The sequence below is a fragment of the Haemaphysalis longicornis genome, unplaced genomic scaffold, assembly GCF_048455015.1.
Source record: "Haemaphysalis longicornis isolate Haplotype H1 unplaced genomic scaffold, Haemaphysalis longicornis Haplotype H1 scaffold_1, whole genome shotgun sequence".
In the NCBI taxonomy this organism is placed as follows: domain Eukaryota; kingdom Metazoa; phylum Arthropoda; class Arachnida; order Ixodida; family Ixodidae; genus Haemaphysalis; species Haemaphysalis longicornis.
Window position 1 is genome coordinate 367,769,121 of NW_027526203.1, and position 22,847 is coordinate 367,791,967.

The 22,847-nt window shown below is 47.8% G+C and overlaps 1 non-coding gene across 1 annotated transcript; it reads right to left on the minus strand.

Moving 5' to 3' along the window:
• Positions 1-4,542: 4,542 nt before the first annotated feature.
• Positions 4,543-4,615, minus strand: Trnat-agu (transfer RNA threonine (anticodon AGU)). The gene has a single exon. It is a non-coding gene; the product is annotated as a tRNA-Thr (tRNA).
• Between the last annotated feature and the right edge of the window lie 18,232 nt (positions 4,616-22,847).

Below are 22,847 nucleotides of genomic sequence, written 5' to 3' on the forward strand. Positions count from 1 at the left end.
CCGGCCTCAGAGCTCTTGTAAATATAAACCCCCGCTTTAAAGTCGAGAGGGAAGCCGCTGTGGGGATAGCGTAATTGGTTAACGCACCGCACCGGTTATGCGGAGATGTGGGTTCGAGTCCCGCTCCCGGAAAACGGCGGATTTTTTCTCGACTTATATTTTCGCCTATTTATCAATGAATCAAAGAAACGTGACAAGCACACGTCATTCGGCCCTATTATATATTTCGAAAAAAGCCGAATAGCACTGGCAATGACGACTGCAACCTTGATATGTATCTTTACCGAGTCCCTCGTCCCGTATCTCTCTGTTCTGCTACATGCATTACGAGGCACTGGCTCCAGCAGTTCGGATATGCCAATTGCTAACCCCGACCTCCGACCACGTTCTACGTGGCGGCCGCTGGGAAAGAAGACGTTCTACGTCTCCCGCGGTAGTCGAGGGGCGGCGCTAGTTGACCGGCCTCAGAGCTCTTGTAAATATAAACCCCCGCTTTAAAGTCGAGAGGGAAGCCGCGTAATTGGTTAACGCACCGCACCGGTTATGCGGAGATGTGGGTTCGAGTCCCGCTCCCGGAAAACGGCGGATTTTTTCTCGACTTATATTTTCGCCTATTTATCAATGAATCAAAGAAACGTGACAAGCACACGTCATTCGGCCCTATTATATATTTCGAAAAAAGCCGAATAGCACTGGCAATGACGACTGCAACCTTGATATGTATCTTTACCGAGTCCCTCGTCCCGTATCTCTCTGTTCTGCTACATGCATTACGAGGCACTGGCTCCAGCAGTTCGGATATGCCAATTGCTAACCCCGACCTCCGACCACGTTCTACGTGGCGGCCGCTGGGAAAGAAGACGTTCTACGTCTCCCGCGGTAGTCGAGGGGCGGCGCTAGTTGACCGGCCTCAGAGCTCTTGTAAATATAAACCCCCGCTTTAAAGTCGAGAGGGAAGCCGCTGTGGGGATAGCGTAATTGGTTAACGCACCGCACCGGTTATGCGGAGATGTGGGTTCGAGTCCCGCTCCCGGAAAACGGCGGATTTTTTCTCGACTTATATTTTCGCCTATTTATCAATGAATCAAAGAAACGTGACAAGCACACGTCATTCGGCCCTATTATATATTTCGAAAAAAGCCGAATAGCACTGGCAATGACGACTGCAACCTTGATATGTATCTTTACCGAGTCCCTCGTCCCGTATCTCTCTGTTCTGCTACATGCATTACGAGGCACTGGCTCCAGCAGTTCGGATATGCCAATTGCTAACCCCGACCTCCGACCACGTTCTACGTGGCGGCCGCTGGGAAAGAAGACGTTCTACGTCTCCCGCGGTAGTCGAGGGGCGGCGCTAGTTGACCGGCCTCAGAGCTCTTGTAAATATAAACCCCCGCTTTAAAGTCGAGAGGGAAGCCGCTGTGGGGATAGCGTAATTGGTTAACGCACCGCACCGGTTATGCGGAGATGTGGGTTCGAGTCCCGCTCCCGGAAAACGGCGGATTTTTTCTCGACTTATATTTTCGCCTATTTATCAATGAATCAAAGAAACGTGACAAGCACACGTCATTCGGCCCTATTATATATTTCGAAAAAAGCCGAATAGCACTGGCAATGACGACTGCAACCTTGATATGTATCTTTACCGAGTCCCTCGTCCCGTATCTCTCTGTTCTGCTACATGCATTACGAGGCACTGGCTCCAGCAGTTCGGATATGCCAATTGCTAACCCCGACCTCCGACCACGTTCTACGTGGCGGCCGCTGGGAAAGAAGACGTTCTACGTCTCCCGCGGTAGTCGAGGGGCGGCGCTAGTTGACCGGCCTCAGAGCTCTTGTAAATATAAACCCCCGCTTTAAAGTCGAGAGGGAAGCCGCTGTGGGGATAGCGTAATTGGTTAACGCACCGCACCGGTTATGCGGAGATGTGGGTTCGAGTCCCGCTCCCGGAAAACGGCGGATTTTTTCTCGACTTATATTTTCGCCTATTTATCAATGAATCAAAGAAACGTGACAAGCACACGTCATTCGGCCCTATTATATATTTCGAAAAAAGCCGAATAGCACTGGCAATGACGACTGCAACCTTGATATGTATCTTTACCGAGTCCCTCGTCCCGTATCTCTCTGTTCTGCTATATATATATATATATATATATAAAATACAGGGAGCAGTAGAACTTTTGAAGATGGTAGAGAACACAACAAAAGAAAACTTTGAACAAGGTAGAAGCACGATTGTTGCCAACGTTTCAGCAAAGAGACTTGCTTTCGACTTGCTTTTCGAGAGACTTGCTTTCGAAAGCCAAGTCTCTTTGCTGAACGTTGGCAACAATCGTGCTTTTACCTTGTTCAAAGTTTTCTTTTGTTTATTTATATATGTATATATATATATATATATATATATATATATATATATATATATATATATATATATATATATATATATATATATATATATAGCGAATCAGAAATGGGAAATGAGGGGCTCAGTGAAATAAGACAGAATAAGGGTTGGCAGTCAAGAAAACCTGAAAGATATGAAGAATTTTTTGAGTCAGAAAGAAAGTGATGAAAAAATGCCCGCCGGGTGGGATCCGAACACACGACCTCCAGAATACCGGTCTGGTGCGATATTCTGATCTGGTGTGATATTCCAAAAGACCGTTATTCTAGAGGTCGTGGGTTCGGATCCCACCAGGCGGGCATTTTTTCACCACTTTCTTTCTGACTCAAAAAATTCTTCATATCTTTCTATGACCTAACGCATTCCCCCCTTTGTTTTCCGAGGCTTCCTTGACTGCCAACCCTTATTCTATATATATATATATATATATATATATATATATATATATATATATATATATATATATATATATATATATATATATATATACATACAGAAAGAAACGCCGGCAGTCTACAACGCCAAAGAAGGCATAGGGGAGTGGTTAGACTATTTTTGTTACCGTTAGTGATGTTACATTATATTTTTTTATTACTATTAATTACGTGAGAAAGAAAGAAAAACACGCGCCCAGAGTGGGGACCGAACCCACGCCTTTCGATTTGATCTCGAATGCCTTACCAATTCAGCTATCTGGGCGACTGTGTTCTGCTTCACTTTCTGGGCTATTTATATTTACTACAACTGTATCTGACGCTTGAGGGTGGTAGCCAGCGCCACTCAGACTACACGGGGAGAAGGGGACCTTCTTTTTTAACCCCCGGGGCGTGACGCGAACGTCTACAGCCTGTCATGGGCGGTCAACTGGCGGGAAACCCTCTTATGCTACCTTGGCATCAAGGCTGCCAGAACCGAGGCCCTCGCTAAGCTTTCGCACGATAATAGGGTTTGGAAATGAGGGGCTCGTTAGGAAACACAGAAAGAAACGCCGGCAGTCTACAACGCCAAAGAAGGCATAGGGGAGTGGTTAGACTATTTTTTTTACCGTTAGTGATGTTACATTATATTTTTTATTACTATTAATTACGTGAGAAAGAAAGAAAAACACGCGCCCAGAGTGGGGACCGAACCCACGCCTTTCGATTAGATCTCGAATGCCTTACCAATTCGGCTATCTGGGCGACTGTGTTCTGCTTCACTTTCTGGGCTATTTATATTTACTACAACTGTATCTGACGCTTGAGGGTGGTAGCCAGCGCCACTCAGACTACACGGGGAGAAGGGGACCTTCTTTTTTAACCCCCGGGGCGTGACGCGAACGTCTACAGCCTGTCATGGGCGGTCAACTGGCGGGAAACCCTCTTATGCTACCTTGGCATCAAGGCTGCCAGAACCGAGGCCCTCGCTAAGCTTTCGCACGATAATAGGGTTTGGAAATGAGGGGCTCGTTAGGAAACACAGAAAGAAACGCCGGCAGTCTACAACGCCAAAGAAGGCATAGGGGAGTGGTTAGACTATTTTTTTTTACCGTTAGTGATGTTACATTATATTTTTTTATTACTATTAATTACGTGAGAAAGAAAGAAAAACACGCGCCCAGAGTGGGGACCGAACCCACGCCTTTCGATTAGATCTCGAATGCCTTACCAATTCGGCTATCTGGGCGACTGTGTTCTGCTTCACTTTCTGGGCTATTTATATTTACTACAACTGTATCTGACGCTTGAGGGTGGTCGATACAAAAATATAATGTAACATCACTAACGGTAAAAAAAATAGTCTAACCACTCCCCTATGCCTTCTTTGGCGTTGTAGACTGCCGGCGTTTCTTTCTGTGTTTCCTAACGAGCCCCTCATTTCCAAACCCTATATATATATATATATATATATATATATATATATATATATATATATATATATATATATATATATATATATATATATATATATATATATATATATATATATATATATATATATAGCGAATCAGAATAGGAAATGAGGGGCTCGTTGAAAATAACACAGAAATAAGGGTTGGCAGTCGAGAAAACCTCGGAAAGCAAAGGGGAGGATGTGGCAGATCACTGAAACAGATTAAGAATTTGGAAAGAAAGAAAGAAAGTGAAGAAAAAATGCCCGCCAGGTGGGATCCGAACCCACGACCTCCAGAATACTGGTCTGGTGCGATAACCACTACGCTACCGGCGGGGCGATTTTCCCATTCACTTTCTGGGGTATTTATGTTAGGTATGTGTTTGTTTCCTATGCTTGGGGGTGGTAGCCAGCGCCATTCGGACTAATCGGGGTGAAGGGGACCTTCTTTTTAACCCCCGGGTCGTGACTCGAGTGTCTACGACATGTCCAGAGTGGTCGACCAGCTTTGAACCCTCTTAAGCTCCCTTTGGCAACAAGACTGCCAGAACAGAGGCCCTCGCTATGCATGTAGCGAATCAGAATAGGAAATGAGGGGCTCGTTGAAAATAACACAGAAATAAGGGTTGGCAGTCGAGAAAACCTCGGAAAGCAAAGGGGAGGATGTGGTAGATCATTGAAACAGATTAAGAATTTGGAAAGAAAGAAAGAAAGTGAAGAAAAAATGCCCGCCAGGTGGGATCCGAACCCACGACCTCCAGAATACCGGTCTGGTGCGATAACCACTACGCTACCGGCGGGGCGATTTTCCCATTCACTTTCTGGGGTATTTATGTTAGGTATGTTTGTTTCCTATGCTTGGGGGTGGTAGCCAGCGCCATTCGGACTAATCGGGGTGAAGGGGACCTTCTTTTTAACCCCCGGGTCGTGACTCAAGTGTCTACGACATGTCCAGAGTGGTCGACCAGCTTTGAACCCTCTTAAGCTCCCTTTGGCAACAAGACTGCCAGAACAGAGGCCCTCGCTATGCATGTAGCGAATCAGAATAGGAAATGAGGGGCTCGTTGAAAATAACACTTTTTTTCTTCACTTTCTTTCTTTCTTTCCAAATTCTTAATCTGTTTCAATGATCTACCACATCCTCCCCTTTACTTTCCGAGGTTTTCTCGACTGCCAACCCTTATTTCTGTGTTATTTTCAACGAGCCCCTCATTTCCTATTCTGATTCGCTACATGCATAGCGAGGGCCTCTGTTCTGGCAGTCTTGTTGCCAAAGGGAGCTTAAGAGGGTTCAAAGCTGGTCGACCACTCTGGACATGTCGTAGACACTCGAGTCACGACCCGGGGGTTAAAAAGAAGGTCCCCTTCACCCCGATTAGTCCGAATGGCGCTGGCTACCACCCCCAAGCATAGGAAACAAACATACCTAACATAAATACCCCAGAAAGTGAATGGGAAAATCGCCCCGCCGGTAGCGTAGTGGTTATCGCACCAGACCGGTATTCTGGAGGTCGTGGGTTCGGATCCCACCTGGCGGGCATTTTTTCTTCACTTTCTTTCTTTCTTTCCAAATTCTTAATCTGTTTCAATGATCTACCACATCCTCCCCTTTGCTTTCCGAGGTTTTCTCGACTGCCAACCCTTATTTCTGTGTTATTTTCAACGAGCCCCTCATTTCCTATTCTGATTCGCTACATGCATAGCGAGGGCCTCTGTTCTGGCAGTCTTGTTGCCAAAGGGAGCTTAAGAGGGTTCAAAGCTGGTCGACCACTCTGGACATGTCGTAGACACTCGAGTCACGACCCGGGGGTTAAAAAGAAGGTCCCCTTCACCCCGATTAGTCCGAATGGCGCTGGCTACCACCCCCAAGCATAGGAAACAAACATACCTAACATAAATACCCCAGAAAGTGAATGGGAAAATCGCCCCGCCGGTAGCGTAGTGGTTATCGCACCAGACCGGTATTCTGGAGGTCGTGGGTTCGGATCCCACCTGGCGGGCATTTTTTCTTCACTTTCTTTCTTTCTTTCCAAATTCTTAATCTGTTTCAATGATCTACCACATCCTCCCCTTTTCTTTCCGAGGTTTTCTCGACTGCCAACCCTTATTGCTGTGTATATATATATATATATATATATATATATATATATATATATATATATATATATATATATATATATATATATATATATATATATATATATATATATATATATATATATATTGCTGTCGCCCAAGCCAACACCCGCTGGCTTGGGCGATAGTTCAAGCGGCCGCCGCGGCGCACAAACTCAGTCCACGTTTAGCGCTGCATGTCGTCGCGTGGAAAATAATGCATCTTGCGTCATCGTCGATTTGCTCGGACAGGCTTCCACGAGGAGTACTTCGCATACCGCGAGCTTGCCATACCACAACCAGGGCGAGCTGGGCGACGCGCGCGGTGCCCGTCGACATCGCGCAGTTTTCGGCACCAGTGCAAGGGAATACCATGCGCCGGCCACGAACTGAAGAGCAAAGACGTCGAACACGCAACGTTTACAAGCATTGCTCACACAGCTACGCCCACGTCTCCTGCCCAAACGAATACCACCGACAACAGCAGCGCAGAATATAGTTTCCGGTTCCGAAAACGACTATATGACGTCACCCTGAACCGGCCAGACAAGCAGGCCGATGTTTCGTCACGCCGAAAGCGATTTCGCTAGTGCTGCCGATTTGTGAAAGCTCGCGGCCTGGGCAATCAAAATCGATTTTAGATGTGATTTCGGCCTCGGATCGCTGCAAAAATTTCTGTAAGGCATCTGTACAAACTACTGAAGCCAATGATATCATTTTTTAGGCGTCAAAATTTTGTGTCAGTACTCCTTTAAAAGCTTGAAACACTTCCCCAAACGGCCGCATTTTTTGATCTAACTGGCGGTGACGCTCCGATTTGCGGTGACGCTAACTGGCGGCGACGCTCCGCACTGCTCTTGTTGTGCTGTAAGTGGCTATTCTCCTTTCGAAACACCTGTGGAGAGTTGCGAAATGAATGATTTGAAAGCTTGAGAGGATTTGTAACTTGAAATTTCTGCAGAATTTTACGCACCTTAAGATAATTTCTTTTATGCGGTTATATGGAGTTTCTGTGCTCGGAACTTTATAAATTGCTCCCAGCGTACGACCGAGGCAGAAATATTGCAAAACAAAAAACGTCGGGTTTGAGGTTACTGACAAACGCTTCGGAAAACGACAACCAAAAATGACGCATAAGCTTCAGTAGTGTCATAGTTACCAAACAAAAGTAACTCCAGATGCACAATGTAATCAAGACTCTATGTGCTTTTGTTATTAATTTCACTTTACTACCATGGCATTGCGAAAGTGACTGTTGTTTTTTCCTAAAAAGTTTTTTTTCGTGCACATATTTATGGTCCCACCAGTGAACCACATTGTGCACGCAAATCCCAGATTTACGAAAGTTTTATTCCTTCAATCGAAGCAATCGAGCAAGAATGTTTAGCTCACATTATTGACAATGGACTGTACGAATACCATGAGCAGAGAAAATGAGACCTATAAATACGTAGGTTTAATCAGGAAACTAAAAGCTCACATCCAAAGAATGCGACACCACGTGGGTCTCCCTCTCTCTCTGTCATATATTATATATAGTGTGAGTGAATAGTCGGAGGCACGGCAAAAACAGTAACAAAGATATTTACTGACGTACCGGCAAGGGACTTGCCTTCATCAGAGTAAGGTTTGCATCAGATATCTGCCGCACAGTCTTGGATCACATTTACTGTATACTTTTACGGCAGACGGTGACAAAGAGAGGAAGATGTTCCGAAAGTGGGGTGTATGTATACAACTGGGCTGTCTTCGTGGGGCAACAAGAGAGCGAGGAAGAAAAAAAAACTTTGACTCAAAATACGAGGTGCCTTGGTTTCACTACAAGACGGCAACTGAACAAGAGGTAGGTGACCGATACATATGGGCTTCACGTGCAGGCACAACGGATGTGTGCGTCCAGCTCTGAAAGATGTGAAGCAAAAAAGAAGAAAAACCATGTACGCAAAGGTAAATGAACGGGAGGGAGGTGTTCATATAATACTTCTTGTGTACCAGTCATAGTAGAAAAACTCATATCTTACGAACCACTACTAATGTGGCGATAACTAAAGAAAACAAAGTATCTACTCTAATTACCGAGACGTACACTGCACTTTCTTTATAGACCACACCACGTTGCGTCTACTGCATGTGCATGGCTTGCGCCAGAAAAAGCAGCCTTTTTGAATGGTGGAAAAAAGAGACTGAACCCATGTATTCCAACCCGCAGTGGTATGGAAAAAAAAACTAAGTGGTGGTAATGAATCCTTTGTTTTACGAAGTTTGGTATTTGATGTTTTAGAGAAGGTGGGCCGCAAGCAAGTCTATATCATCTTTTTGGGATGCCGACCGTAATGTCACCGCGTCACCCTCTGGCTTGCAACATGCAGGGTGAAACCACATGCAGGTCTGCAAGGTGATACCACACAGCAGCAGAAACAGTTGAGATTATAGTGGTCCGAAAATACCTTTCGAACATGATGAGCAAATACGCGCAATGGTGAGGCTACGCACTGGAGGACATTTGGGCCAATATCGCTTTTTCGCGAACACCAGGAAGCTCAGGACTGCGCTGCGACACTTACCCCTTTCCTGTGCTTATTTCGAATGGCTGCCAACTTTCGTGCCGCTTGTACGCTTCATCGCGGCGTTTGCGTGTCACCGAACAGAGACGACTGGCTATTCGTGGGCATTTTTAGTTCACTGCCGGTAATGCGCAAGCGTCTTCCTTGCACCATCTTTCCTACGTCCACGCTGGCACTCTTCGTTAATTACTTTTGTATGTCAAGAGAACGTGTTGCTGGACGTGTTGGTTGAGGTCTACAAACATACTGAGTGGCGCAAATACACAACACACAAGGTAAGAAGACACGGACAGGCGCTAGTGCCGTGTCTTCTTTCTTGTGTGTTGTGTATTTGCGCCACTCAGTACGTCTGTAGACTTTTGTATGTACGTGTACACTTATGTGCTCTTACGTTCGTCTATACTTATTGAGGCGATAGCCTTGTATGTCTCATTGGGAGGTTGGCTTCTAATTACTCTGGCATCGACACGAATGATGCAAAAACTCAAGCAAACCAAGAGAGGCTAGAAGCAAACAAAAGCATGCCAGTCTTGTGTAAGAAAGAATTAATGTGTACTAAAGTTAAATAATCAATGATCGATATGAATTATTGATTGATTAAGGATTCATAGTAATGGTTAGTATGCTGGATTAAGATGGATTCGCTGGATTAAGAAAGATTACGATGAATTAATACGTATTAAAGCGGATTAAGGTAGGTGTGGAGGTAGAAAGAGATGGAGTAAGGTGGATTAAGATGGATTGAGTTGGTGATAAGGTATATAGGATGGGATTCAGTTGTGTTAAGTTGAAGGTGGATTAATATTGATTAAGGTAAATAAGGAGTAATTCGGATTAATTAAACTGGGTTAATCTGGTATTAAGGTAGAGTAAGATATATTATGATGTGTTAAGATGGATTAAAGGGGAATACGTTCGATTAAACACAGTAAAGTAGAGTATATAAAGGGCACGCGTCACAATAGTACGCCTGGTTTTCGCCTTCAAAGAAATTGAAGTTCCCATGAAGTTATAACTGTGAAACTGTTCATGGCTAGGCAAACCGTCAGCGTGCGAATGAGCACAAAACCCTCCGAAGCAAGCAGGGCGCATGCGCGAAGGAAACCGAGTGCGAAGGGCGCCAAGCCACAAAGGGAAAGGGAACTTCGGAGTCTCACGCTGCAAAACGAGCCATGTGTTTGTGGCATTTTTGGCGAGACACAAAGGGAAAGAGAACATTTGCAGAGGATCGTGAATTGGTACCGTCGCCATCGGACCGACCCTACGGCCAGGGAAGCAGAACGGGGCGGCAACGCCGAGCGCAAGCGTCGACGTCGCGCCGATCCGACGGCGCTGGGGGAAGACGTCGAGACGGCGGCGACGATGTGGCCAGGAGCAATTCGCCCAAATCGTGATGTACATGTAGTCGTACCTGTCGTACCGTTGTGTCGCCAACTTCAGTTTGCTGATCAACCACATTTAGAGAGCTGAATGGCCGATGTTTTTTTTTTTTTGTCTTGTTCAGCTATCTTATAGTCACCACAAAACGGGAACCTGGTGCGGGAATGTCCATTTCAAAGTTTCCACTTTGAGCGAACCTTTATTGGCTGAAGGTAGACGACAGGAGGTGACACAAGACAAGCAAGGCGCGGAGTGTTGGTCCCTGTGCATATCGGGGTCTCGGCAAGTGGAAGCACGTCACGATTGAAACATATGCGAAACGGACATTTTTGAAACGGATACAACTTAGAATTACGCCCCTGGTCAAATGGAAATGTGTGCTGAGGCCTGCAGCTCGGGCTGTGAGTTATAGCTGCGTTTGTCCATGCATCTCGTTGAACAGTGCGTGTATATCAAAGCGTTCGATGAAACTGACTTTCCACCGCTTTATACTCTGCTTCCTCGCGAGTCAAAAAGGAGCGAATAACACAGACTGACAACAGCAGAAATCGATACTGACAGCCGTCTTGGTTTATTTTCTTCGTGCCCACAACACGTAAGAAACTTCTTTTCTATCCGCTGGTGCACGCATATATTGGTACAGTCATGTCAGACGGCTCTGGATATAAGCGCAGGATAGATGAAGTCCTACCAAAGTACTCAGCCTAGCGTATGTTGTCTCTGGCTAACGTGGGAAAATTCTGCCGAAATCGCGAAAGACTGCTCATACGAAAGAAGTGAACTCGTGAGAACCCGGCGACAAGTAATTTTAGAACTTCGTAGCGCTCGCAGGAGACGTTACCACTATACTAGTCAAAGCGAAAGCTGGAGGTTGGATGACGTCTTCGCGGATGAGCGCAAAATTAGGCTATCACCCCAACCCACCTGCCATTGCCTTGCGATTGGCTGGGAGGATAAGAGAAATGGGCGATGTTTTAATATACAACTATGTCGGTACTAATACCATTAAGGGAATTCTTGCGGACAGTTGCAAGTTGGGCTAGCTGGTAGGTGTTCATAACTAATCACAGCGCCTGTCCCATGGTTATTCTTCTGTCTGTCCCGTCTTTCGCGCTGTGATTAGTTATGAATTCTTGCGGGATACATTTCTCTCACTACGCAGTGCGAGACGCTATTTATACCCTGTAGTGTCTGCGGAGGGCGTCCAGGTGTCCTTTATAATCGGCCTACCTAGGAAAAAGGGTATAGTCAAGACATGCTCTTTCAAAAGACAACACACTTTAAAAAGTCAGCTTCAGTAAATGGGCGGACGAACCGCGGGCGGACTAGAGACCACATTTTAATGCGTAACATTCATTGGCTACTAACTTAACGCTTTGGGGTCCTCACCAAACGTTGTTCCCCGTTTTTCCATGCTACGAAAAGCAACAGGCGCTGCGCCATCTGAGGGGCCTGTGCGCGGACGTTAATATTATGCACAAATTTTGCCGCATTAAACAGTGGACATGGTGGCAATCGAACCGAAGACCCCGCGCTCAAGAGTCGAGGGTGTTGCCTTTAGACCAGCGGAACCGGTGTTGAAAGAGATTAAAAACGGATGATAAGAGAATGGGCTTCGTACAACAATTACGACATCTGTATCAGAGCTCACGAATCGTTCGGGGGTCGGTAAAATAAAAGAGTCTGAATGGACGTGCTATGGACGATGAAAATGATTCGCGCTTTCATGAAGCGTGGGCAGATGAGCCGGTCAATATAAACGAATTTTAATGCGTGTCCTAGAAGAAGAGGGAAGACAACATGCGGAGTGACGTTGCAATATACAATTAGAACGACTGCACGCATTTCACCATGAGCGCCTTCGAACCAGTCCAAGTATACCGAACGATGCATAAATACGACCGGGGCAGCGCACGTGTCTATGACCGAAATCAAGTACAGTATGGTCGATGCAGGTCTGGTTCAACGCCAAGTAAAATTGGGAAATATTTGTTGGTAGGTACAATACGGTATGATTTCGGTGGTTACATTACGCGTTACGATGATTCCTTGGTTTAGGCACAAGTTAAAGATCCTCACGCGCTCAAAATTAATCCGGAGCCCTCCACTACACCGCTACGGCGCGCCTCATTGCCGGTGTTGCGTCGGCGCGTTAAACCCTGCAATGAATAAACGATTGTGTTTGCGTTGTCACGAGTCAGTTGATTTCAATGGTCATTATGTTCATCATCATCATCATAAATATCAGCCTGGTCGTGCCCACTGCAGGATGAAGCCCTCTCCCAAAGATCTTCAGCCACATCTATCAAGTGCTGGCTAAGCTCACCCTTTCCCCCCAAATTTCATTAGCTCATCTCTCCATAGAGTCCTTGGCCGACCCCTACTGCGCCAAGATGTTAAGGGCACTAATTAGTGCAAACCATTCATAACATCTATGCTGCGCACTATGTTAAAATTCCTCATTATGGCCTTTCTGCTGCAATCTTTTTTCTTCTTTCTTTTGTGAATTGTGAAGCCCCGCGCCCACGACGCCGGCAGGAGATAGCAACCAAGAACCACCATGCTCTATTACCTCCACGGATCTCCTGACGACCGATCCTCACCAATAAAGAAGGTGGTGTTTAGTCACCACGCTGTAGTCCCATTATTTTAATGGCATGGACTTTTTTAACAGCGGAGCTGTTGTACAATACGTAAGTTCACCGTTGCCGAAAAAAATCCCCGCACCTCCCCGAGGGGGATTGTGAGGATGCAGAAATGCATTGGGTGCACCGATGAGTGTGATGCGATTAATGGCGAAGAGAGAGGCGAGAGTGTGAGCGTAATCACTTATTTTTTTCTTTTCCCACACCCGTCATTTCCGCTTCGTTATAGAGAAGCGTCTTCGAGACCGCGTTGAACGCAACCGCCAACTGCAGAGGATCGTTCACGTCAAAGTCGTCGGGAATCGTTTCGAACTCACCGTCAGCATCATCGACGTCGTCTTCCTGCGGTTCCTCTCGTTCGCCGCCGTCATCGAAGTGATCGAGCCGACTCCAATCGACCCGAACGTTGATGGCGCGATACAGCGGGGTGTGTTCCAGGTGCTTGAGCCAAGCCAGGATGTTGCCGCGCTTCACCAACCCGCGCTTGTACGTTGCCGGACTCATCAGCCTCCGCTTGATGTGAACGTCGAACGCAACGCCCTCGGGTACCATGCGAGGAAGGCACCGCACAACCTTCGATACGTCGATGGGCACGTTCACCGCCTGTCCCTTGATTCCAAACTGCCCGTTGCCTCGAGTCAGCCGCCTGATGCTCATGAAGGGGAGTCGAGGCGCGATGAGCCGCTCTTCGACCGGGTTCAGATCGGGAAGATGCGCCGGCCGAGGAGGATAACGGTAGCCAAAACTCACGCAGCCCTCCTCTTCGCAGCTTTGTCTTCTTCTCCTTCTTCTTTTTCAGCGGTTTCCCTACGGGAAGATGACGATGGTGGTGGAACGCGAAGCTATCTCGTGATGGATTGTTTGGTTGGCCAATCCCTAGGGGCATCATGCCACAATCATCATCAGACGCGCTGCGCACGCCGGCCAAGGGACGCACGACAACCCCCGACTATAATGCATTTCTGCATAAAAGTACCAAGAAAAGGCCGAGCTCTCGTGAGAGCGTGCCTCGTGGTGACCGCCAAGCAATCTCGGCACGCTCGGTGGCTCCCGAAAAAGAAAAAAAAAAGGCAAACATTTTCAGGTGAGAGAAAATGGCGACCGCTCGTGAGCGCGTGCCTCGCGGCGACCGCCGAGTCCCCGGCTAGCGCAATGCTTTAGAAAAAAGAAAAAAAGAACTCAAGCGCTAATGCTAAAGATTAAAGACACCCGGCTTGAGAGAGGTCACTGCGGCCGCCGCATTCTCTAGAAGCCATTATCGGTAATTGGAGACATGGCTACGAGTGTGCCAATCCTTCCCGAGACGGCTTGCAGAACCCTCCACTGCTGCCTCGAGTCGATGACGAAGAGCTGATGGAAGTCTAGAATGCTGAGGATATCATTGCATCGACCACTCGCCGCTAAGAAGACGGCAATCTCTTCTATGCACATGACGACGATTACTAGCACCGGAGCTGTGCAAGCAAACAATGATACTGAAACTTAACTATGTGTCCAAAAATGCTCACCTAAAACAGCTTCGCCATTCAAGCCTTGCGCGTGAGTGCAAGCTTCCCTGAAGTTTTAATGCTGTGGACTTCCGTATTTCCAATGTTTCCGGTGTGTCCTGGGAACCGCGTGATGGGAGCTAGGGTGCCAATCTGTCGTATAGTGAGCGTTCGCACGGCCATCGAGGTGCTGGGCCGTGGTGTAGCGCCTCAGACGAACCTTCAGGGCCCGGAAGGTGCCCTAATAGTATCAAAATAAATAGTACGAATGTTCCTTACGGCTGTGGCCTTCTCTCCTTAGCAATTCGTTTTTGCACATGCCGCATGCCTCCGCCGATGGTGCCCATTCTGGCTAAGTTGTTATGTCCTCTTGTTGGTCGCACTTGTGCGTTACACGCTCTGGCGCTATGTACGATGCGTGCCCATGTACGATGTGCGCTCCGTCATTTTTCGAGACGTGGATCAGCGCACGCGAGAGATCGTTGAGCTTGAGGAAATGCAGCGGATAGGTGACTGCGTCAGTTCGACGTCCATATCTTTGAGTTCTAAAGAGCTGCCCTTCTTAGATAAACATTAATCGCACGTGCGTGCCTGAAGAGTGCGTGGGGGGATGTGCAGTGATGTCATAAACTTCATAGTCATTTGAGCGTGTTGTGATTCTTTTCTATTTATATGTCCCGTGGTTGTCATTAAAATTCAGTAGTCAGTAGCGCTCGTCCTTGTATCCCTCGTCCTGTGTTCTATTTGCTACACTCAACAAAGTTATAGGTGTACGTGACGACACGTTATAGGGTACGTGATGGCACGTGACGGCTTTCTTCGATGCCGTCACGTGCCATCACTGCATGCGACGCCATAGCAAAGCAGTGAAGGGCTGAAGGAACACTTTTCCATTGTGCCAGGCGGTGGACAGAGAAAGAGTGGAAAACTTTAATAATGCAGAGACGTCGGTTCATGCCGCCACCCATCATTTCTCTGGCCAGGGCGTCAGCCACCTCACTGGTGCTGATGCAGACATGAGATGACAACCAGTGGAGCCGCAGGTCACAACCGCCGGGCTCCACAAGGTGAAGCTTCGACGCCAGTGACCGCTCCACGTAGCCGCTGGAGCTAGATGGCTGGTCCGCCACTCGCAGTGGCAAGAAAGTGGGCCGGGAGTCGGTGAGGATGACGGCCCCTGAATCTGGTTTCCATTCTCCAAGAGCAGGTCTGCAGTAAGGTGCAGCTGGGCCAGCTCTGCATGGGTGGATGAGGCGGGGAAGGGCAGGCAGCACACTCGACTGGTGCCAAGCTCCATGGCCGTGCAGGCGGCTGAAATTCTGGCCGTGGACGGTGGCACGGAGCCGTCTGTGTAGAGCTGCAGGAGGCGGGCCGTCTCGTCCTGCAGCAGGGCAGCAAGTCCCTGATGAATAGCCTGGGTTGGTGTTGACCGCTTGCTACGAATCCACGGGAGCATGGTGCTGATGCGAATAGCTCGCCCGGTGCCAGGTGGTGGTGTCTCGAGAATGGGGGGGGGGGGAAGATGCGGCTGCCCAATTTGACTCTCATAGATGGACGCCAGTATGCCCATCGGTGAGTACGGGTGGCTGCGATAGCGCTGCAACAGGGCTGCCGCATCCGGTGTGCTATGGAGCCGGTGGATTTGGTGCGGCCCCGTCTGCAAGGCACGCATCTGGATGGTCGAGGTACCGGCCTCTGTGGAGGCAGCCCCAGCCGGGGACGTGCTTGGGAGGCCCAGGCAGAGGCGTATGTCGTGGCGCCGGTCCATCTCCAGCCCCTTACACCGCAGTGGCTGCAGGTGTACTAGTGGCAGAGCATACATGACGGCCGAGGACGCCATTCCATGAAACACTCGCAGGGCCACGGAGTACGAGCAACCTTGGCCTCGTTCCAGCAGCCTCCGCACGCCCCTCTGGATTCCCTCCGTGCGCTGCTGGAGTGCTCTCACCACTGGGATCCACGTCAGCCGGCAGTCAATGAGGAGCCCCAGGTATTTGACCCTGAGGCACCATGCGAGCTGCTGGCCGCTCAGGGTGCGGGGGGGAGGGTTGTCCTGCCTGCCTGGTAGCCACGTGGGTGGTACATCATGACCTTTGTCTTAGCCTCGGATAGCTACAGGCCACGGCTTCTCAGTAAGTCTGCGACCACCCCCAGCACCTCCTGAAGGCACGCCTCCACCTTGGAAAGGTGTCTTGTTGGCCAGTGCGTCAAGATTGTGACATCGTCCCGGTAGACTGCAATTCCTACTGCTTACCGGAGCCCGGTGGGAATGCAGTCTGGCAGGAAAGTGAACACCAAGTTGAACAAGAACAGGCTCAGCACGCTCCCCTGGGGCATGCCAGAGCGGACGTCTCGTGGGCTACTGGTCGCCCGGTCGACCTTCACCTGAATGGTCCGGCCAGCCAGAAACGCCTGTACATAGCTCCTTAGGTGCCCCACGACACCCATGCCATTGAAGTATTCCAGGATGGTGGTATGGGACAGAGTCGAACGCCGAGCTCATGTCAAAGAAGACGAGGTAGGCCACCTCCTCGTCGTGGCGCGCCTACTCCAGCATGCTGCTCTCCAGGCGGGGGTCCCTGCCTTCCGCGACCTGAGGCCCTTCGACTCCGCACAACCCATCCGCACAACTACACAACTCCGCACAACTACACGCAATTTCTCCATCTGTATTTCCGTCTCCCCAATGTTCCGACTGTGGAGCCCACGAAACAGTCGCTGATATAATTTGGCGATGCCCTCAAAACTCATTCCCTCTCATCCCTTGTGAGGAGAGCACTGGGAGGCGGCGTTAGGCATCTCGGATCCGCGGGTCCACCAAGGACTCGCTGAACGAGCAGCCCAGGTCACCGGCGCCCTCCAAGCGCTGGTCACCACTCGTCGTTGACCCAACGGCTCCAGAATAAAGTTCTCTCTCTCTCTCTCTCTCACACACACACACACACACACGCACCTTACGCTCACCCCTACAGGCTACAGAGTTTTCCAGAATTTAGGCCGTCCTATGCCAGAACCTCATGAAGCACTAGTACTGCCGATACCACCTCATATACGGGCCACCGTCAAAGTCACCCCAATTTCACGACATATGCATTCCGAGTGCAACAAAGGACGTCGCAAGGCTCGTGTTCGTTACTTACCAAAGAAGTACCCATCGGACAACGACACCCGCTACACCTACATCGCTCACTCACCCTCCCACACAATCCCAGCGTTCACCGACACAAACGGCACCATATACACTGTGGCCACTTACCGCCACCTGTCCCCATCTGCAGCGGAAGCTACGGCTAGCCCTAGCAATGCCTACAGCAACGTGCGACTACCTCACGATTATCACCGACTCGCACCAAGCCTGTTGAAAATACCTCCTTGGAAGAATTCCCCTACCTGCCCTCAAGCTTCTACAAGCCCTACACTCTAAGCTGGGTAACCCTTAATAGAGGTGCACATTTTCGAGTTTTTGTAACCTATAATTTATAAGGTACAAAAGTAACCCATATTTTGGTAATCTTTATATACGTATACACGTAAACTTTACTTAGTTTTTGGTTACTTTGCAGCTTTCAGCATGTATACATTTATATAGGTGACATCTACCACCGTCCAAGGACACCTTGAAGATGTCATGTTGCGTGCCACGCGCGCTTTCGCCGGTGCCGCTGTGGCAGTCCCCCATGGCGCCTTTCGGGCGCGGTAGACAAACAGTGGGTCAGTGGAAGATATGTGCGACCACGCTCTCCATTGCGTAGTATGAACTCGGAAGGCTTCGGGTGTCTTTATTCGTCCCGTGGGGCCCTATTCACGACTGCACAAATTCCCGTGAAATTCGCCTTGTTCTTTTGCGTAAGCACGACTTAAGCAATCAATGACGTGCTGCACCTATAGCTGTGACGACATGCAGTGTAATTTGATGCTTCACTCATAAAGATCACAACCAAGGTATAAAATATTGCGCAAGAAAGATATAAAAACACTTGGCATGACTATAAAAATTAAGACGGTAGCTGAGGCTCGCAAGAAAAACATATTTCTGGAGGTCAAAATTGGCGTCAACACCACAAGGCGATCGAGTAACGTTGATCCAAAAGCGAGCGAAAGGCGGATGTCGAGCTAAAGAACATCACACAATATTTTTTACCGTATCTATTTATTTCTTTCAATCTCTTAGTAACAAGTTGGGCTCTCTGCTTCAATGCAAGCTTTGTTGCGTTATCACCTTCCCGGCCGCCACCGCCGCAACGCTATCGTCTGCTGCTATGTTACAAGTTTATGGTGAGATCACATAAAAAAAAATTCCCGCGCCTTCCCGCGAGGGGACCACGAGTAAATGCAGAGCATTGGGGCCTCAGTACTGGTTGAAGGCAGTGTTGCTTCCATCGCTTCTTCCGTGATGCTGGAGTAGCAGACACGAGTAAACGTGGGAGCGAGCGTCAACCAAGGAAGGAAGGAGCAACGCAGTGACTGAAGCACGAGCGTCCGCTAGCCGCTTTGTATTTGCAGCGCGCGCAGTAGAGGGAGAGCTGTACGGGGGGGAGAGCGCGCATGCGCAAGCAGCGCGCGCCCTTCCACGCGCCACCGCGCTGCTTTCACGCACCTGTTACGCAGAGACCGCGACGGAGCGAACGGGCTGACTACGACGCATGCGCGCACCTGCTGCGGACGCGGAGCTGTGGACGCCGTCCGACGCAGGAACAGGCGAGGCTAAGAAATGCTCTGCATTTAAAAGACGGCCGCGACCATCGCTTCTATGACACATATGAGCAGCGAAGCGCTACGTCTGATACACCGCGGAGCGTACCGATGTCGCTTATTCACTCATTCGTCAAGCTCAACTTCAATCAGCGCTGTAATGAACAAATGTGTCACTTTTCTTTGTTATTTTTCTCTTGAGTTCGACCATGTGACCCAGGAGCTTACCAGGAGGTGCGTGGACAAATACCATGCATTGGGTTCTCTTTATCATGGAGAGACTTGTACTGCGATCTTATGTTGCGGTTACGACAAACAAATATTTTTATTTTCTTGCCAAACTTAAAAGCAAACTACGGCACGTTATTTGTATGCTCCCTTATCGCTGACTTGGAAACAGTCAAAAATATTAGTTCTTTCTGCAAAAAACGTGCTTTAAACCGCGCGTCATGCGAAACTGCACCTGCTGCAAATTCGCAGACATTTCGCGGCGCCAAAAGCCGGGGCAATATTTTGCCCTATTTTGCGACAAAAGCAGCCGCCATTTTCAAGCTGTTACGTAACATTACGTCACTTTTACGCAGGCCGAAGTTGCCAATGCATGACGTGATCGTTCCCGCCAAATGTTTAAAATACGTCATGCCTTCTCAGCCAATCACAGAGAGGGCGTATATTACAGGCATTATTGTTGTTGAATAGCAAAGACAGGCCAACGTTGTCATGTCTATTGCTTTTACCGTAAAAACCCGCGTATAATACGGACCCACGTATAATACGAGGTGTATTTCGGGGACAGCAAAATCTGAAAAAAAGTTTTCATCCGCATATAATACTAGGTAAACAGCACAGACAACATTTATTTGCACTACAGTTACCCTTCAGTCATTGTCAGTTTTCGCTGGCACTGTCTCGGTCCATTCAGTCATCGTCAGGTTCGCTGGCGCTGTCTCCTGAAGTCGCCTTTTTGGAAATGTCTTCCCACAGAAAGTAGTACTCAGTGCCATCAAGGGCGTTCGAGATGCCGCATTTCTTAAAAGAGCGACTGACGAGCTCCTCTGGGATGCTGGCCCACGGATCAGCGATCCAGCCACAAAGCACCGCTAGAGAAGCCCGCGTCAGCCATCCGGTAGATGTCACTTACGGGTCTCCTGACCTCATCCACTCTTGGTAGCAGGACCTGATGCAGTCTTTGAAAGACTTGTTGATGCAAACGTCTAGCAGTTGCAGCTGGGATGTCATTCCTCCTGGAATGACGATGAGTTCGATGCGGGGTCCGCGCAACAAATTCGTCACGGAATCGGCCAGGTGGCGGCGAAAGGCGTCCAACAGGAGCACTGACGGGAACCACCAACAGTGCTCCCGGCCGCCGACACCACATAGACTATATCCAGTCAAGCACCAGTTGCTTTCTCCACCCGCGAATGCTGCCTTCGGTGATGCCAAACTGCCGTCCTGCGGCGCAATTCCTGATGGTCTCGGGAAATAAATTAACTTTTCTTTTAATTGCCGCTGAATACTGCCTTCGTGCTCCCGACATCGTGATAGACTTGCGGTGAACGTGCCGATCCTTCGCGTGGTCAAAACAATCAAAATGGCGCCGGCTGAGAGAAGCAGCAGCCAGCTAACGCCACAGCAAGATGGCCCTCCCTCCACTGAACCCGAAACCGAAATTGCACATTTTCGGCTGAAAACTTTTGGATCCACATATAATACCAGGCACAAATTTTACATAGTAAAATTTGGAAAAAAAACTCGTATTATACGCGGGTTTTTACGGTAGTCTGGTTTTTCATTCCCGGCCAAGAATTATGTGCTTTCAGTAAATAGAAATAAGGCAAACTTTAGAACTGGTGCCCGTAAACGTCATAACACGTCAAAATGACAACAGCACACACAATCGCTTTGTCAGCCGGAAACACGTGACCAAAACTGAAAGCCAATCAAAAAAGACTTCCGGCAAATTGCCCAATTTCCCGGGAATTTGTGCAGTCGAGAATAGGGGCCCTGAATAAACTGTCGGCCACACGGCTGTGGCTAAAATTTAAGTTACTTTTATCATTCCTAAAATGGCTGCGCCAGAAAGCTTGAAAATGTTCTCTTAATATATGTGCATTGCATGACCTGTTCGATAATCATTACCCATGTTGTCACTCAAAAATCTTCGCGAATATTGGAAACGCTTAAGCCTTACGGACAGGCATAACTAAACTTGAAGTTTGTATCAGCTTTGTGCCGTTTACGAAACGAGCATCATACATGCATGATAGTTCTTTTAGTAAATTGTGGGCAGAATTCGAGCTTTAGTTAAACGACATTAAGCTTTAGTGAAACCAACCTTTAGTGGAAACATGCACTTGGCTTCAAAAGGACGCCAAAGCTGTGATAACATAACCTTAAGCCAAAAATTCTTGTGTGACAACTTAGGTCATGATTATCAAAAAATAATTGCAGTACATGCACACAAGTTTGCGCATTTAACAGGAGCACATATCAAGAAGTTTGGCATCTGAAGTTTTGAACATGCACATTTATTATTATAAAACACCTGTGGGTTATTTATTAAAAATCAAAGCTGCGAACCACCCCAATGTTATTATCGTCCCTTCTCTTTATTATGGAGAGACTTGTACTGCGACCTTATGTTGCGGTTACGACAAACTTTTCCTATATTGCTTTAGATTTCCAGGTAAAATTCGGTTTATTCATATATCCTTATTAAATCTATTTAATAAATGTTGCGTGAACAGCTTCACAAATATGGCCAAATATACAGATTCATTACCTCAATATTTGCACGGAAGTATGCAAAGTGTTTCAAATTGTTTGGATACTGTCATTGAACAATTTTAGACGAATTCCAATATGAGCTAAATTTATGAAGTGGTTCTCAGATGTGCACTTTCCCAGTACAGCGTTGTTGCCATGGTTCCGCACAGAAAAAACGCCGAATGCGGGAAAGCAGAAAGAACGTTTATTACAAAATCACTGTTTCATACAAAGCAGTGTTTATGGCTATATTCACTACATTCTCCGTGTCACTCAGAGTCTGTAATTTTCCACTCGGAATTCATTCGTGTTTACGAATCCATCTTTACACTTCCCTCTTAGGTTTCTTTTTGCAATTCCACCAAAGTTGTGATTCCCACGCCAAGTTATCCTTTTTTATGCAGCACTAACAAGTTTTTAGGCCGATTGCAATCTGTCTTTTGGACAAACTTTCAATTGGATCTTAACTTTCCTGCATGAAAAAAGGCACTTGGAAAAATTCCTAGAGATAAGCTTCGAAATTTACGTAGCACACAAGCAGGCACAAAATCCGGGCAAGCTGAAGATTTCTCGAGGTCGTCTGAATAACTTGTTCCCTGCTGCCGTAGATGGAGGTGTATATGTGAGGGGCCGTCACTTGTATTTCCCCACCTTGAAGAGCCATTTACAGAAAATGTCAGAAAAAGAACAAAATCCAGTGCAACCATAAGCCCCTCACACTAAACCACAGGCATGTGAAGTACAAAAAATATATTGCACGGAAATGAAGACGCAGACCAGAGTATGAAATGAAAGGCCACACCATAGACAGAGTTATTTACGGCTTTTCAAATAATTTCACATCACTTCAGTAATCGTTACATAGAGTAATTTGGCCTCATTGTTCAGAACAAGCGAAGCCACTGTTGTCATACCGGCA